Below are 16,089 nucleotides of genomic sequence, written 5' to 3' on the forward strand. Positions count from 1 at the left end.
CGATAAATACCCAATACTATCTGGAACACTTCCGGTGTACGAATACTATCATCCTATATATCAATCTTTACCTCTCTACCATTTCGAGACTCCTCATCATGTCTGTGATCTCATCTGAGACTCCGAACAACATTCGGTCACCAAATCACATAACTCATATAATAATGAATCATCATCGAACATTAAGCGTGCGGACCCTACGGGTTCGAGAACTATGTAGACATGACCGAGACACCTCTCTGGTCAATAACCAATAGCGGAACTTAGATGCTCATATTGGTTCCCACATATTCTACGAAGATCTTTATCGGTCGAACCATAATGACAACATACATTATTCCCTTTGTCATCGGTATGTTACTTGCCCAAGATTCGATCATCGGTATCTTCATACCTAGTTCAATCTCATTACCGGCAACTCTCTTACTCGTTCTATAATACATCATCCTGCAACTAACTCATTAGTCACTTTGCTTGCAAGGCTTCTTATGATGTGTATTACCGAGAGGGCCCAGAGATACCTCTCGGATACTCGGCGTGACAAATCCTAATCTCGATATATGCCAACCCAACAAACACCTTCGGAGATGCCTGTAGAGCATCTTTATAATCACCCACTTACATTGTGATGTTTGATAGCATGCAAGGTATTCCTCCGATATTCGGAAGTTGCATAATCTCATAGTCAAAGGAATATGTATATGACATGAAGAAAGCAATAGCAACAAAACTGAATGATCAATATGCTAAGCTAACGGATGGGTCTTGTCCATCACATCATTCTCCTAATGATGTGATCCCATTCATCAAATGACAACACATGTCTATGGTTAGGAAACTTAACCATCTTTGATTAATGAGCTACTCTAGTAGAGGCTTACTAGGGACACGGTGTTTTGTCTATGTATCCACACATGTATCAAGTTTTCGGTTAATACAATTCTAGCATGAATAATAAACATTTATCATGATATAAGTAAATATAAAATAACAACTTTATTATTGCCTCTAGGGAATATTTCCTTCACTACTGCAAAGGGACCGGTCACTGGAAGCGGGACTGCCCCAAGTATTTGGCGGATAAGAAGGATGGCAAAGTGAACAAAGGTATATTTGATATACATGTTATTGATGTGTACCTTACTAATGCTCGTAGTAGTGCCTGGGTATTTGATACTGGTTCGGTTGCCCATATTTGTAACTTGAAACAGGAGCTACGGATTAAACGAAGATTGGCTAAGGACGAGGTGACGATGCACGCCGGGAATGGTTCCAAGGTCGATGTGATTGCCGTCGGCACGCTACCTGTACATCTACCTTCGGGATTAGTTTTAGACCTCAATAATTGTTATTTGGTGCCAGCGTTGAGTGAACATTATATCTGGATCTTGTTTAGTGCGAGACGGTTATTCATTTAAATCAGAGAATAATGGTTGTTCTATTTATACGAGTAATATCTTTTATGGTCATGCACCATTGAAGAGTGGTCTATTTCTATTCAATCTCGATTATGGTGATACACATATTCATAATATTGATGCCAAAATATGCAAAGTTGATAATGATAGTGCAACATATTTGTGGCACTGTCAGTTAGGTCATATTGGTGTAAAGCGCATGAAGAAACTCCATGCAGATGGACTTTTGGAATCACTTGATTATGAATCATTTGATACTTGCGAACCATGCCTCATGGGCAAGATGACTAAAACTCCGTCCTCCAGAACGATGGAGCGAGCCAATGACTTATTGGAAATAATACATACCGATGTATGTGGTCCGATGAGTGTTGAGGCACGCGGCGGGTATCGTTATTTTCTACCTTCACAGTTGATTTGAGCAGATATGGGTATATCTACTTAATGAACACAAGTCTGAAACATTTGAAAGGTTCAAAGAATTTCATAGTGAAGTGGAGAATCATTGTAACAAGAAAATAAAGTTTCTACAATCTGATCGTGGAGGCGAATATTTGAGTTACGAGTTTGGCCTTCATTTAAAACAATGTGGAATAGTTTCGCAACTCACGCCACCTAGAACACCACAACGTAATGGTGTGTCCGAACATCGTAACCGTACTTTATTAGATATGGTGCGATCTATGATGTCTCTTATCGATTTACCACTATCGTTTTGGGGATATGCATTAGAGACAACTGCATTCACGTTAAATAGGGAATCGTCTGAATTCATTGAGATGACACCGTATGAGCTGTGGTTTGGCAAGAAACCTAAGTTGTGGTTTCTTAAAGTTTGGGGTTGCGACACTTATGTCAAAAGGCTTTAGCCTGATAAGCTCGAACCCAAATTGGAGAAGTGCGTCTTCATAGGATACCCTAAAGAAACAATTGGGTACACCTTCTACCACAGATCTGAAGGCAAGATCTTTGTTGCTAAGAATGGAAACTTTCTAGAGAAGGAGTTTCTCTCGAAAGAAGTGAGTGGGAGGAAAGTAGAACTTGATGAGGTAATTATACCTTCTCTCGAGTGGGAAAGTAGCTCATCACAGAAAACCGTTCACGTGATGCCTACACCAACTAGAGAGGAAGCTAATGATAATAATCATGAAACTTCATATCAAGTTACTACCGAACCTCGTAGGTCAACCAGAGCATGATCCGCACCAGAGTGGTACGGTAATCCTGTTCTGGAAGTCATGTTACTAGACCATGATGAACCTATGAAGAAGAAGCTACGATGAGCCCAGATTCCGATAAATGGCTTGAGGCCATGAAATCTGAGATAGGATCCATGTAGGAGAACAAAGTGTGGACTTTGGTTGACTTGCCCGATGATCGGCAAGCCATAGTGAATAAATGGATCTTCAAGAAGAAGACTGACACTGATGGTAATGTTACTGTCTACAAAGCTCGACTTGTCGCGAAAGGTTTTCGACAAGTTCAAGGAGTTGACTACGATCACTACAAGAAATATGTCAACTTGTGACCACCACTATTGGTCACTGAATGGGCACAAAATTCCATATGTGACCTTTTTGTGACCAAAAACATAAGGTCAAAAGCTGGCCATCATAAACTGACTATAGCGACCTTTCTTCTGGAATGGTCAAAGACGTTTATGACCAAAATACGTCTACTGTGCTGTTTTGGTCACTAGCAACCTCCCCAGGCCACGTAGGCATCCAGCATGGCAATCTGACGTGGCACAATATTCAGCCCAGTCCAATTCGATTTTCTACATGGGCCTAGCCCAACAATTCGGCCTTTTTACTATATTTTTTTTCTTGTTAATTTTTGCTAGCTACATGGGCTTGGGCCATTAATTCAGCCTTTTTTCTAAGATGCAGCCTTTTACAGTCTATTGATATTTTATTTTCATCCTTTTTTTGCCACTGGTCCCACCAATCAGATTGGTCCCACTTGTCATGCTTATCACAAAATTGATCCCACACATCAAAAATTTCAAAATCTGTCAAACAACTATTATAACTTGGACCCCCTTGTCAGGTTTCCATTTGACAGGTATTCAATACACAATCATTATTTCAAACAATCCAAATGCAAATGAAATTCGTCCAAAACAACACGGCATTAGTCTATTACAAACATTACAGTATACTACAATCCAGATAAGCCTACTACTGCCTACATTTACAACACATAATATGCTAGTCTTTGTTGATATGCTTCACAGCTTCGAACTTGGATTTGCACTTCACCTGTGCAAAAAACAAGAATGAACATATAAGAATAAGAATCTGTACAGAACATCAAACAGTAGCCAATGAGGGATCCAATAACTTATAAGCAAGAATTGACAACAAACATGTATTGATACCTAGTGTTGACTGTATCTGCATCTAAACTGAATGTTGATCCAAAGTGTTGACTAAATCTGCATCTAAACTGAATACTCTTAACTGAACATAGACAAGTGATATGCTAATCAGGTGTCAGAATGATATCTGATTCAACAAGGTTAACCAAATTTCCCACATAGTTTTGGGGAAATTCTATTTATCTACAGTGATTGGTAGCTATTGATGGCAATGTGACAGTACAGACAGACTTGTGGCTGCTCATTTGTATTCAGGTAACTATGGCAGTGACGCAAATAGACTAGTGGCTGCTCATTCACTAGCTATGGCAATGGTGCAAACAGACTTGTGGCTACTCATTCACATTCACAGCAACACTTCATCATTCATCTACAAGCAACTATTGACCATCATATCAGACGGGATAGGAAGGGTCACCTGACATATTGAACTCGATGCTGCAGAAGGCTGATGATGTGGTGGTACAGAGCAGGCCCTTTGTGCCTGGCTAGATGCGCCCCTCCTCCTCCTGCTCCTTGAGCAGGACAAGGACGGCGACCGCTAGGCTCCTTGAGATTGGGATGCTAGGGGAGGCGAGCACGCCGTGAGGTACTCCATGGTGTCGGGCGCATCATGTGCGGCAGGATGCCGATCGCCAGGTTGACCGCGATCACGAACAGCAGCGTCACCAACACCACCGCCTACACGCATTCCAGCCATGTTGACAGTGTCAGAAACTCGACGGATTTTCAAAACGAAGTACTGTTGGTGCTGCTACCGCTGCAGAATTGGTTGGAGATGCACCCACCTTGTTGGTGTAGATGGTCCAGTTGGTGAAGAGCTCTGACAGCATGGCTCCGAGCTGCCCAAAGAGCGCACGGAGGCGCCCATGGAGATGTTGTCTCTGATGAACAGGGTACGTTGAGATTGCAAAGCAGTCCTCCCCTCTTGTCGCAGACACTGCAAGACATCACATCTTTCAAAAAAAAATTAACCAGTCTCAAGTTAACTTGTGCAGTAAAAGTTACCCTACACCTACAAAACACAACCATGCATGTACAGGCACTATACGTACACAACAAGACATATCAACAGAGACCATAAATGTTCAGGGTTATGCATGATGGATGTTGAGCACTTCTGTTGCTTATTCAGAGTAAAAAAGGGTACCCCAGAAAATTTAAACATATTCTGCTACACGGAACCATGAGCTACCCATTTAGCAAGAACGGTACAGGAACAAACCATGAGCTATCTATCCAGCATATTATGCGCACGCGTGAGAATACTCGGGTATACTTAACTTGGGTTTAGTACCCAGGTACAGTTTAAAAGCATATCAGATTAGGTATACAATCATGCACCTGGGTTTAACTTATCAGGTTTCTTCACTTTCAATTTACACAGCAGAGCAACTAAATTGATTACCCAAAACATGCATGCTAGTGGTCTACTGGAAGCATCACAAAGTTAATGTTTTGCTTACCACACTGCTATCAAGAACCTCCCTACTTCAAAAAGAAAAAGAACAGACACTTCCAGTTTGTATAATCTGAAATTGAACACTGAAATTTAAGAATGAAAATATGATTGAACACTGTAAGAGGTTAGCAAGTTAATTGTTGGTTTCATCACAAGTACCAGGACAGGTGTTGCAACAGCCAACAGAATTAAAAAAATCTATAGACATGCACAGACCACAACACATTTACCGACATTGATGGACGAGCCTAACACATTTACCAAGTCTGGATTTGCATGAACAAGATGACCAGTTTCACATCGGATTTGCATGAACATGTAAAACCTAGCAAGTATTTGCATGAACAAGATAATGATGTCCATCCAACAGAGACAATAAACCAGCTTATCACAAGCATGATGCTGGACTCCATTGCCGGAATCTACAGCTAGGCACTCAAGCTTAAGGGGATCCTCATGTGGATCGAGCCTGCATGTTAATCTTTACACTAGTAGGGCCATTTCTGCAGGGACAACAAAGCAGAAGTGAAAGCTTCTGCTGGTATACGAATTCTGAACCACACATTCGTACTGTCAGACTTTGGGTCGTTTCTGCAACTACACAGTCACTAATCTCCATGTTTGGACGGAACAAAATCATAACTCAGTTGATAGGTCCAATTCCCATTACTTACAAAACAGATTCTCTATGGGTTTTCCTTCTTCGCCATCGACAATTGGACATGGATCGACTGAACTGATCCAGTAGAAAAAAGTACTCACAATTCGCTTAGACGGCGTGGGAGCAGCAGACGGCGGGCTGGAGAGAGAGGAGGTGGTGCAGGTCGACCGCGAGCAGCGTCCACCACGCCGGCTACTGGGAGCCGCGCCTGGAAAAGACACCGACCTCGCCCTTGCGCTGCCACATCTGCAAGGCAAGGCAGCAAACTGGGAGAATCAGAGGTGGCTGAGCCATTATGAAGAATTTGAGGCATGGAAGGAGTCCGAGTGTGTGCGCCGCATGGACGCCACCGTCGGCTTGACGGGGGAGCAGGGGGTGGACTTGGTCGGGCACAACACCACGCCCAAGCCGCTGCCGGCTTGACGGGGGAGCAGGGGGCGGACTTGGTCGGGCACAGCACCTCGCCCACGCCGCCGGCGAGCCACTGGTCCAGCTGGTGGTGGTGGTGCATGATGGCGGCGCCCTGGACCAGATCGATCAGATCTCCCCCGCAAGGATGGATTTGAATCGGATCGCGAGGGCGGAGGGAGGCAGCATAGGGGAAGGGAGGGAGGAGGCGGACGATGCAGGGGAGGGAAGGGAGGATCGCGTGGACGTCGTCGACAGCGCATCCGGTGCTGCACCTCCAGCCCGCGGATCCAGAGCTCGGTCGCCATGGCTGCGCCGCGGGCTAGGGTTTTGGACGCTTGGGAAAGAAGGAGAAGGTGGGGGCGCCAGCGGTGGTGGGGTAGAGGAGGGGGTGGGGGTCTCCGGCGATCTTGGAGGAGGTGAGGGCGCGGGCGTGTGGCGCAGGGGAGGGGAGATACGAAGGAGAAGAGAGCGAGGGGAGAAAGAAAGGAGGCGGGCGGGGTGGATGGAAAAAAGTCCAGGAGGACTCAGGAGAGTTAGGGTTTTGGCTTAGGTGGGCTTGGGGTGAGGACTGCCGTTGGATCCACGAGCATCCAACGGTGTTCCATTCATGATCCGCGTGAAACATCCACGGACCAATCAAAATGCAGTACACGTGTATGATGTCATGACCAACTAAATTGGTCGCAGTTAACTAAAAAATTGGTCGTAGTTGACTAAATATTCATTTTTCATTTTGCAAGTGCTCAAAATGAGTTTTTTTTATGAAGGACCTACAATATATATGTTGTAAAATTGGACCAAATCAATTTTATAAAATATTAGGACATATTTAATGCATAATTGACCAAATTGTTGGGTCTGAAAAGTTTTTGATTCACCTCTCGTGAAAAAGACAAATTTCTGCCGATCCAGTTGAAAACGGATAAAATTTGAACTGCACCTACCTCATAGTTTGCTCTTTATTTTTTCCAAAAATCATTTCTAGGTACATAAGTATCTATTTAATCATAGGAACACCAAAAAAATCCAAGATTCAGCCACTAGCTAGGAACGGTCATTCCCGCCGTTTTGGCCGCATTTTGAAATGGGCATAAAAAATTCAAAAAAATCAAAAAATTGGGAAACCTTCGCATTGTGTCATTATATGTGGCCAAGTTCCTAGGAAAAATAACAAACTTATAATACGGCAATTATTTTAAAAAGGTGTTCTCAGAAACGAGCTATCACGTGTGGAGAACAATGGCTTTCAAGCCAAATGATCAATCTTATGGCCACATCCATGGCATAGTTTGTTCAAATGATCTCATATTGTGCACAAGGGTGCATATTGGAATGGCAAACAATGTTGCATAAGGAAGTTTTCATTTTCTTTGGACGAAAAAACCATTTTCCATTTTTTAGTGCCCAAAAGGAGGTTTTTTGTGAAGGACCTACCAAATAATTGTTGCAAAATTGGACCAAATAATTTTTCTAAAATACTAGGCCATATTTAATGCACAATTGACCAAATGGTTGGGTGTAAACAGTTTTTATCCACCTCTGGTGAAAAAGACAAATTCCCATCGATTTAGTAGGAAGCGGGTCAAATTTGAACTGTAGCTGCCTCGTAGTTTGCTCTTTATTTTTTCCAAAAATCATTTATAGGTACATAAGTATCTATTTAATCAGAGAAACACCAAAAAAAATTCCAAGATTCAACCACTAGCTAGGAACGGTCATTCCCGCCGTTTTGACCGCATTTTGAAACGGGCATAAAAATTTCAAAAAAAAACAAAAAATTGGGAAACCTTCGCATTGTGTCATTATATGTGACCAAGTTTCCAGGAAAAATAATAAACTTGTAATACACCAATTATTTTAAAAAAGTGTTCTCAGAAACGAGCTATCATGTGTGGAGATCAATGGCTTTCAAGCCAAATGATCAATCTTATGGCCACATCCATGGCATAGTTTGTTCAAATGATCTCGTATTGTGCACAAGGGTGCATATTGGAATGGCAAACAATGTTGCATAAGGAAGTTTTCATTTTTTTGGACGAAAAAACTATTTTCCATTTTTTAATGCCCAAAAGGAGGTTTTTTGTGAAGGACCTACCAAATAATTGTTGCAAAATTGGACCAAATCATTTTTCTAAAATACTAGGCCATATTTAATGCACAATTGACCAAATGGTTGGGTGTAAACAGTTTTTATCCACCTTTGGTGAAAAAGACAAATTCCCGTCGATTTAGTAGGAAGCGGGTCAAATTTGAAGTGTAACTGCCTCGTAGTTTGCTCTTTATTTTTTCCAAAAATCATTTCTAGGTCATAAGTATCTATTTAATCAGAGAAACACCAAAAAAATCCAAGATTCAACCACTAGCTAGGAACGGTCATTCCCGCTGTTTTGACCGCATTTTAAAACGGGCATAAAAAATAAAAAAAATAAAAAAATTGGGAAACCTTCGCATTGTGTCATTATATGTGACCAAGTTCCCAGGAAAAATAATAAAATTGTAATACGCCAATTATTATAAAAAAGTGTTCTCAGAAACGAGCTATCATGTGTGGAGATCAATGGCTTTCAAGCCAAATGATCAATCTTATGGCCACATTCATGGCATAGTTTGTTCAAATGATCTCATATTGTGCACAAGGGTGCGTCTTGGAATTCCAAACAATGTTGCCTAAGGGACTTTTCATTTTCTTTGCACGGAAAATTCATTTTCCATTTTCTGAGTGCCCGAAATGAGTTTTTTTTGTGAAGGACCTCCCAAATATTTGTTGCAAAATTGGACCAAATCATTTTTCTAAAATACTAGGCCATATTTAATGCACAATTAACAAAATGGTTGGTTGTAAAAAGTTTCTATCCACCTCTGGTGAAAAAGACAAATTCCCGCTGATTCAGTTGGAAGCGGGTCAAATTTGAACTGTAGCTACCTCGTAGTTTGCTCTTTATTTTTTCCAAAAATCATTTATAGGTACATAAGTATCTATTTAATTAGAGAAACACCAAAAAAAATCCAAGATTCAACCGCTACCTAGGAACGGTCAAGCCCGCCATTTTGACCACATTTTGAAACGGGCATAAAAAATTCAAAAAAAATCAAAAAATTGGAAAACCTTCGCATTGTCTCATTATATGTGATTAAGTTTTCGGGAAAAATAATAAACTTGTAATACGATAATTATTTTAAAAAAGTGTTCTCAGAAATGAGCTATCATGTGTGAAGGGCAATGACTTTCAAGCCAAATGATCAATCTTATGGCCACATTCATGGCATAGTTTGTTCAAATGATCTCATATTATGCACAAGGGTGCATATTGGAATGGCAAACAATGTTGCCTAAGGAAGTTTTCATTTTTGTTGGACGAAAAAACCATTTTCTATTTTTTGAGTGCCCAAAAGGAGGTTTTTTTTGTGAAGGAACTACCAAATAATTGTTGCAAAATTGGACCAAATCATTTTTATAAAATACTAGGCCATATTTAATGCACAATTGACAAAATGGTTGGGTGTAAATTTTTTTGATCCACCTCTCGTGAAAAAGACAAATTTCCACCGATTCAGTAGGAAGCGGGTCAAATTTGAACTGCAGCTGCCTCATAGTTTGCTATTTATTTTTTTAAAAAATCATTTCTAGTTACATAAGGACCTATTTAATCATAAATACATGGTTTGGTGGCGATACGTAGAGGTTTGGGCAGTGGCCGAGGGCCCCAACTCTACAGCGCGTAAACTCGCATGCCCGTCGCGTGGTCACCTCATGATCGTGGCGTTGCCATGCGTTCTGGGCGGCCTAGGCATGTCTAGTGGGTTGGGCACTCCCCAGGTTGGTGCTAGGAAGAAAATTACAACATAAGATTCTCACGAGGAGACCGATCGATGCTCAAATATGAATTAACAGCCAAGTGTTTGATTAGCGGTACGGGAAATGTACATGGATAATGGGCGTGAGTTTTGGCTGAGGATGATTAGTTACTAAGAAGACCGTCTTCACAAATTTTCAGCTCAAAAGGAGGAGCCTAGGTGGTACTTGCTTTGCGAACTACCACACTGGACATAACTACGAATGTTAAAGCTCGGCTCAAAATAATGAACGGATTGAGCTGGCATTAGGTGGAGGATGGTTATTCGGGCATAGGAAACCACTGTAGAAATGGATACTATTTGGAAATGCCAAAGTGGTACTTCCTTCACAATTCTCTTCTATGGACAGAAACTTGGGAAAACTAGTGAGAGAGATTGGATGAACGAAATGAGCTAAAAATTGGTGTAGGTAAGTTACATAGGTATGGTCACGCGCTGGTAAATTTTCAGATCATTTGGGTAAGCCTAGCTAGTACTTACTTCACAAAGCTTCTCTCGAGGTAGAAACTTTGAAAATTTCCTGAGAAAGATTTACTAGGAAAATTGAGCTGAATATTATCATGTGGCAATGATTTGGGTATGGAAGAGTGCCCGAAAAGTTTGAGGGTAATAGGAGGGGTCTAGATAACACTTGCTTTGTAACGTGCCAATTTGGCCATAAAATATAAATTGAACCTGGGCTCACATAGATGATTTTACTGAGCTGCAATTTAGAGGAGGGTGATAATTTGGGCATATGAAGGAACTGTATAAATTTCATGTCATTTCGATATATAAAAAAGGTACTTCCTTCATAATGCTTCTAGGTGGACAAAAACTTTGGAAATTTGCCGAGGAAGATTTGCTAGGCAAGTGGAGCTGAATTTTGTCATGCAGTAATTATTTGGATAGGAAAGAGTGCCCAAAAATTCCGAGGGCAATCAAGAATATATAAATAGCACTTCCTTCATAAAGTGTTGTCGTGAACAGAAAAGGAAAATGAATATTGTTGAATTAGTTTTGAACTAGGCAAGGAAGGATTTTTACATATTTGATGAAGATATGCCCCAAAGAATTTATGAGCTTTTTTTGGGAATTTTGGGAATGATAGAAATATAGGTTGCTTCACAACCTAGGGCAAAAACTGCCACATGGACATGACACATAGGCAAAACTGATGAGATGGCGCCTAGTCATCACAACCCACCACAATCTACAAGGCTATGACCATCTATATTGGTCATTAACAACTAGAAATAAGGCAGCGGACTAGCACTGTTTGCTTTGTGACCATTTCGTGTAAGGAAATTACGACCTTTCTGACCAAAATGGTCGCAATGGTTAGGGTTTGGAGCCCCCTGAATAGCTTTTGACCAATTGGTCTAAAATGGTCATAAATTTATGACCGATTCTTCGAGGGTCACTGACAGAAGGTCATAAGTTGACATATTTCTTGTAGTGGATGAGACTTTCTCACCCGTAGCGATGCTTAAGTCTGTCTGAATCATGTTAGCAATTGCCACATTTTATGATTATGAAATCTGGCAAATGGACGTCAAAACTACATTCCTTAATGGATTTCTTAAAGAAGAGTTGTATATGATGCAACCAGAAGGTTTTGTCGATTATAAAGGTGCTAACAAAGTGTGCAAGCTCCAGCGATCCATCTATGGACTGGTGCAAGCATCTCGGAGTTGGAATATATGCTTTGATGAGGTGATCAAAGCATATGGTTTGATACAGACTTTCGGAGAAGCCTGTATTTACAAGAAAGTGAGTGGGAGCTCCGTAGCATTTCTAATATTATATGTGGATGACACATTGTTGATTGGAAATGATGTAGAATTTCTGGGTAGCATAAAAGGATACTTGAATAAGAGTTTTTCAATGAAAGACCTCGGTGAAGCTGCGTATATATTGGGCATCAAGATCTATAGAGATAGATCAAGACGCTTAAGAGGACTTTCACAAAGCACATACCTTGATAATGTTTTGAAGAAGTTCAAAATGGATCAGTCAAAGAAAGGGTTCTTGCCTGTGTTACAAGGTGTGAAGTTGAGTCAGACTCAATGCCCGACCATTGCAGAAGATAGAGAGAAAATGAAAGTCATTCCCTATGCCTCAGCCATAGGTTCTTTCATCTATGCTATGTTGTGTATCAGACCTGATGTGTGCCTTGCTATAAGTTTGGCAGGAAGGTACCAAAGTAATCCATGAGTGGGTCACTGGACAGCGGTCAAGAACATCCTGAAGTACCTGAAAAGGACTAATGATATGTTTCTCGTTTATGGAGGTGACAAAGAGCTCATCGTAAATGGTTACGTTGATGCTAGTTTTGACACTGATCCGGATGACTCTAAGTCACAAACCGGATACGTATTTATATTAAATGGTGGAGTTGTCAATTGGTGAAGTTCCAAGCAGAGCGTCGTGGCGGGATCTACGTGTGAAGCGCAATACATAGCTGCTTCAGAAGCAGCAAATGAAGGAGTCTGGATGAAGGAGTTCATATCCGATCTAGGTGTAATACCTAATGCAGCAGGTCCAATGAAATCTTTTGTGACAATACTGGAGCCATTGCCTTAGCGAAGGAATCCATATTTCACAAAAGAACCAAACACATCAAGATACGCTTCAACTCCATCCATGATCAAGTCAAGGAGGGAGACATAAAGATTTGCAAAATACATACGGATCTGAATGTCGCAGACCCATTGACTAAGCCTCTTCCACGAGCAAAACATGATCAGCACCAAGAGTCCATGGGTGTTAGAATCGTTACAATATAATCTAGATTATTGACTCTAGTGCAAGTGGGAGGACTGAAGGAAATATGCCCTAGAGGCAATAATAGAGTTGTTATTTTATATTTCCTTATTCATGATAAATGTTTATTATTCATGCTAGAATTGTATTGATTGGAAACCTAAATACATGTGTGAATACATAGACAAACACTATGTTCCTAGTGAGCCTCTACTTGACTAGCTCGTTGATCAAAGATGGTTAAGGTTTCCTGACCATGGACATGGGTTGTCATTTGATAACGGGATCACATCATTAGGAGAATTACGTGATGGATAAGACCCATCTGTTAGCTTAGCATTATGATCGTTCAGTTTTATTGCTATTGCTTTCTTCATGTCAAATACATATTCCTTCCACTATGAGATTATGCAACTCCCGGATACCGGAGGAATGCCTTGTGTGCTATCAGACATCACAACGTAACTATGTGACTATACAGATGCTCTACAGGTATCTCCGAAGGTGTGTGTGTTGAGTTGGCATATATCAAGATTAGGATTTGTCACTCCGAGTATCGGAGAGGTATCTCTGGGCCCTCTCAGTAATACACACCATAAGCTTGCAAGCAAACGACTAAGAAGTTAGTCACGATGTGATGTATTACGGAACGAGTAAAGAGACTTGCCGGTAACGAGATTAAACTAGGTATGAAGATATCAACGAATCTCTGGCAAGTAACATACCGATAAACAAAGGGAATTACGTATGTTGTCATAACGGTTCGACCGATAAAGATCTTCGTAGAATATGTAGGACACAATATGGGCATCCCGCTATTGGTTATTGACCGGACATGTGTCTCGGTCATGTCTACCTAGTTCTCGAACCCGTAGGGTCAACACGCTTAACGTTCGATGACAATATAGTATTATATGAGTTATGTGATTTGGTGACCGAATGTTGTTCGGAGTCCCGGATGAGATCACGGACATGACGAGGAGTCTCGAAATGGTCGAGAGGTAAAGATTGATATATAGGACGATAGTATTCGGACACCGAAAGTGTTTCGGGGGGAGGGGTACCGGGTACTTATCGGGTCACCGGAAGGGGTTCCGAACACCCCCTGCAAAAGATATGGGCCTTATGGGCCAAGAAGGGAAACACACCAACCACAAGGGGCTGGTGCGCCCCCCATATTCGCCGGCCTAAGGAGGAGAAGGAAAGGGGAAAAGGAAAGGTAAGTGTGGATTAGGATTCCCACTTCCTTCCCTTTCCCCCCTCTTTCCTTCCCCCTCCGACAAACATGGCAGGGGGGCAACCAAGGGCAGGATCCCAAGTAGGATTCGGATCTACTTGGGGCGCCCCTAGACCAGACAATTGTTTAGTCGTGTGCGGCGCCCCCCCTCCACCATTTACTCCCCCGGTCATATTTTCGTAGTGCTTAGGCGAAGCCCTACGAGGATCGCTTCACCATCATCATCATCACGATGTCTTGCTGACGGAACTCATCTACTACCTCGACGTTTTGCTGGATCAAGAAGGCGAGGGACGTCACCGAGTTGAACGTGTGCAGAACGCGGAGGTGCCATGCGTTTCGATACTTGATCGGTTAAAGTGCGAAGAAGTTCGACTACATCAACCGCGTTGTGAAACGCTTCCGCTTACGGTCTACGAGAGTACGTAGACACACTCTCCCCCTCGTTACTATGCATCTCCATGGATAGATCATTACGTGTGCGTAGATTTTTTTTTCGTTTTCCATGCAACTATTCCCAACAGCCCTACTCTACCTTGCCGGCGATCAGCCCAACACTCTAAGGAGCGTAGCCGGCCGCCGGACATGGCCATGGCGGAGCCGGGCGAGCGGGGAGCGGAACCGGACGAGCTCCGGTCAAAGATCAATACGTTGCATGTAATAATATGGATTTGAGGTATCCGAATGTGGAATGCGTTTTTTGAGGGGTGACCGGTCACTGTCTGCGCCGCGGGCGTTTGAGGGGTCAGACTTGCCAAGTCCGTTTGTAGATGCTCTAAGCCTTCTTGGTTTTGGATGCGGGAGTTTGAGATGAGGTGTTAAGGCATCTCCAACATGCACAACGTGGTCGTCGATGTTGGGTTGTACCGTCTAGACGCTCGAAATCCCCAGGTCGGCCCAAATCGTGGGGTGGTATGGGGGAGTCCAGACGTTCGGTACGTCCGCGTACGACAACCTGGTCCTATCAAAAACCCTTTCTCGCTCTAGAATTCTCACCGCTTTTCACATCGATTGAGCAGCTACCCGTCTATCCGCATTGAATCTTCACCGTTCCACCCGTCGCATTCATGGCCAAGCAGTCGACGAGTCATCGAGGAGCCTACCCCGAGTATTAAAAAGTTGGTCGACTACCCCCAACCCTACTCCCGAGCCCATTCTACCCATTTTTCTCTCCACCCCTCTGCCTATGTCTGAGCCCTGGTAGTTCGTCAGTCGTCATCCGCCATGGCCATGCCGCGGGAGAAGATTACATGGTACAAACAACAGTCGTCGGCGTGATGTGCCGAAACAGTGTGGAGATCCGCTTCAGGACATCCGACGCCAAGCCCACAGTGAGGTGGGCCAACCTTCGAGCTATATGGAGCCATGCTTGGAAGGGAAGAGCGACCCCATGGTCTTGGCGGAGGTCACTGAGGAGGAAGCAATTACTGTTGATGTCGCGACTACGACCAACGACCGGCGGGACATGCGGGCTCTTCTCCATGGTGGAGGGAGAGGAGCAAGTCTGTGCCGCACTCCTAAAGGGGCACCGTGCAACAGTGGCGCACTTCTAGTGGAGTGCAAGGATGCCGCTGTGGTCATGAAAATCCTTGCAAAGCCGGAGATCGTCAGAACTGAGCGATACTCGCGTCCGTGCAGAGCACCCACACGGTCGACCGAGAGCGCCGCCAACTCCGTATCAACGAGTTGTGGCGCACTTGGCCCTTCGAGGAGCTCGAGGTTGAGGACGACAAGAAGGTGAAGCAACACAACAAGATGTCAAGGTATACATCGGTGGCTCCGATGGGTTGACTTGAATGGCCAATGACGGCGAGGCCGGTGGCTCCGGCGCAGGGGTCATCGACCTCGCCTTTGACGCGGAGGAGTAGGATTTATTAGTTTTTATTATTAGAGATCCTCTTTGTTGTAGAAAAAAAACTA

The sequence above is a fragment of the Triticum dicoccoides genome, chromosome 4A (assembly GCF_002162155.2).
Source record: "Triticum dicoccoides isolate Atlit2015 ecotype Zavitan chromosome 4A, WEW_v2.0, whole genome shotgun sequence".
Taxonomy (NCBI): Eukaryota; Viridiplantae; Streptophyta; class Magnoliopsida; order Poales; family Poaceae; genus Triticum; species Triticum dicoccoides.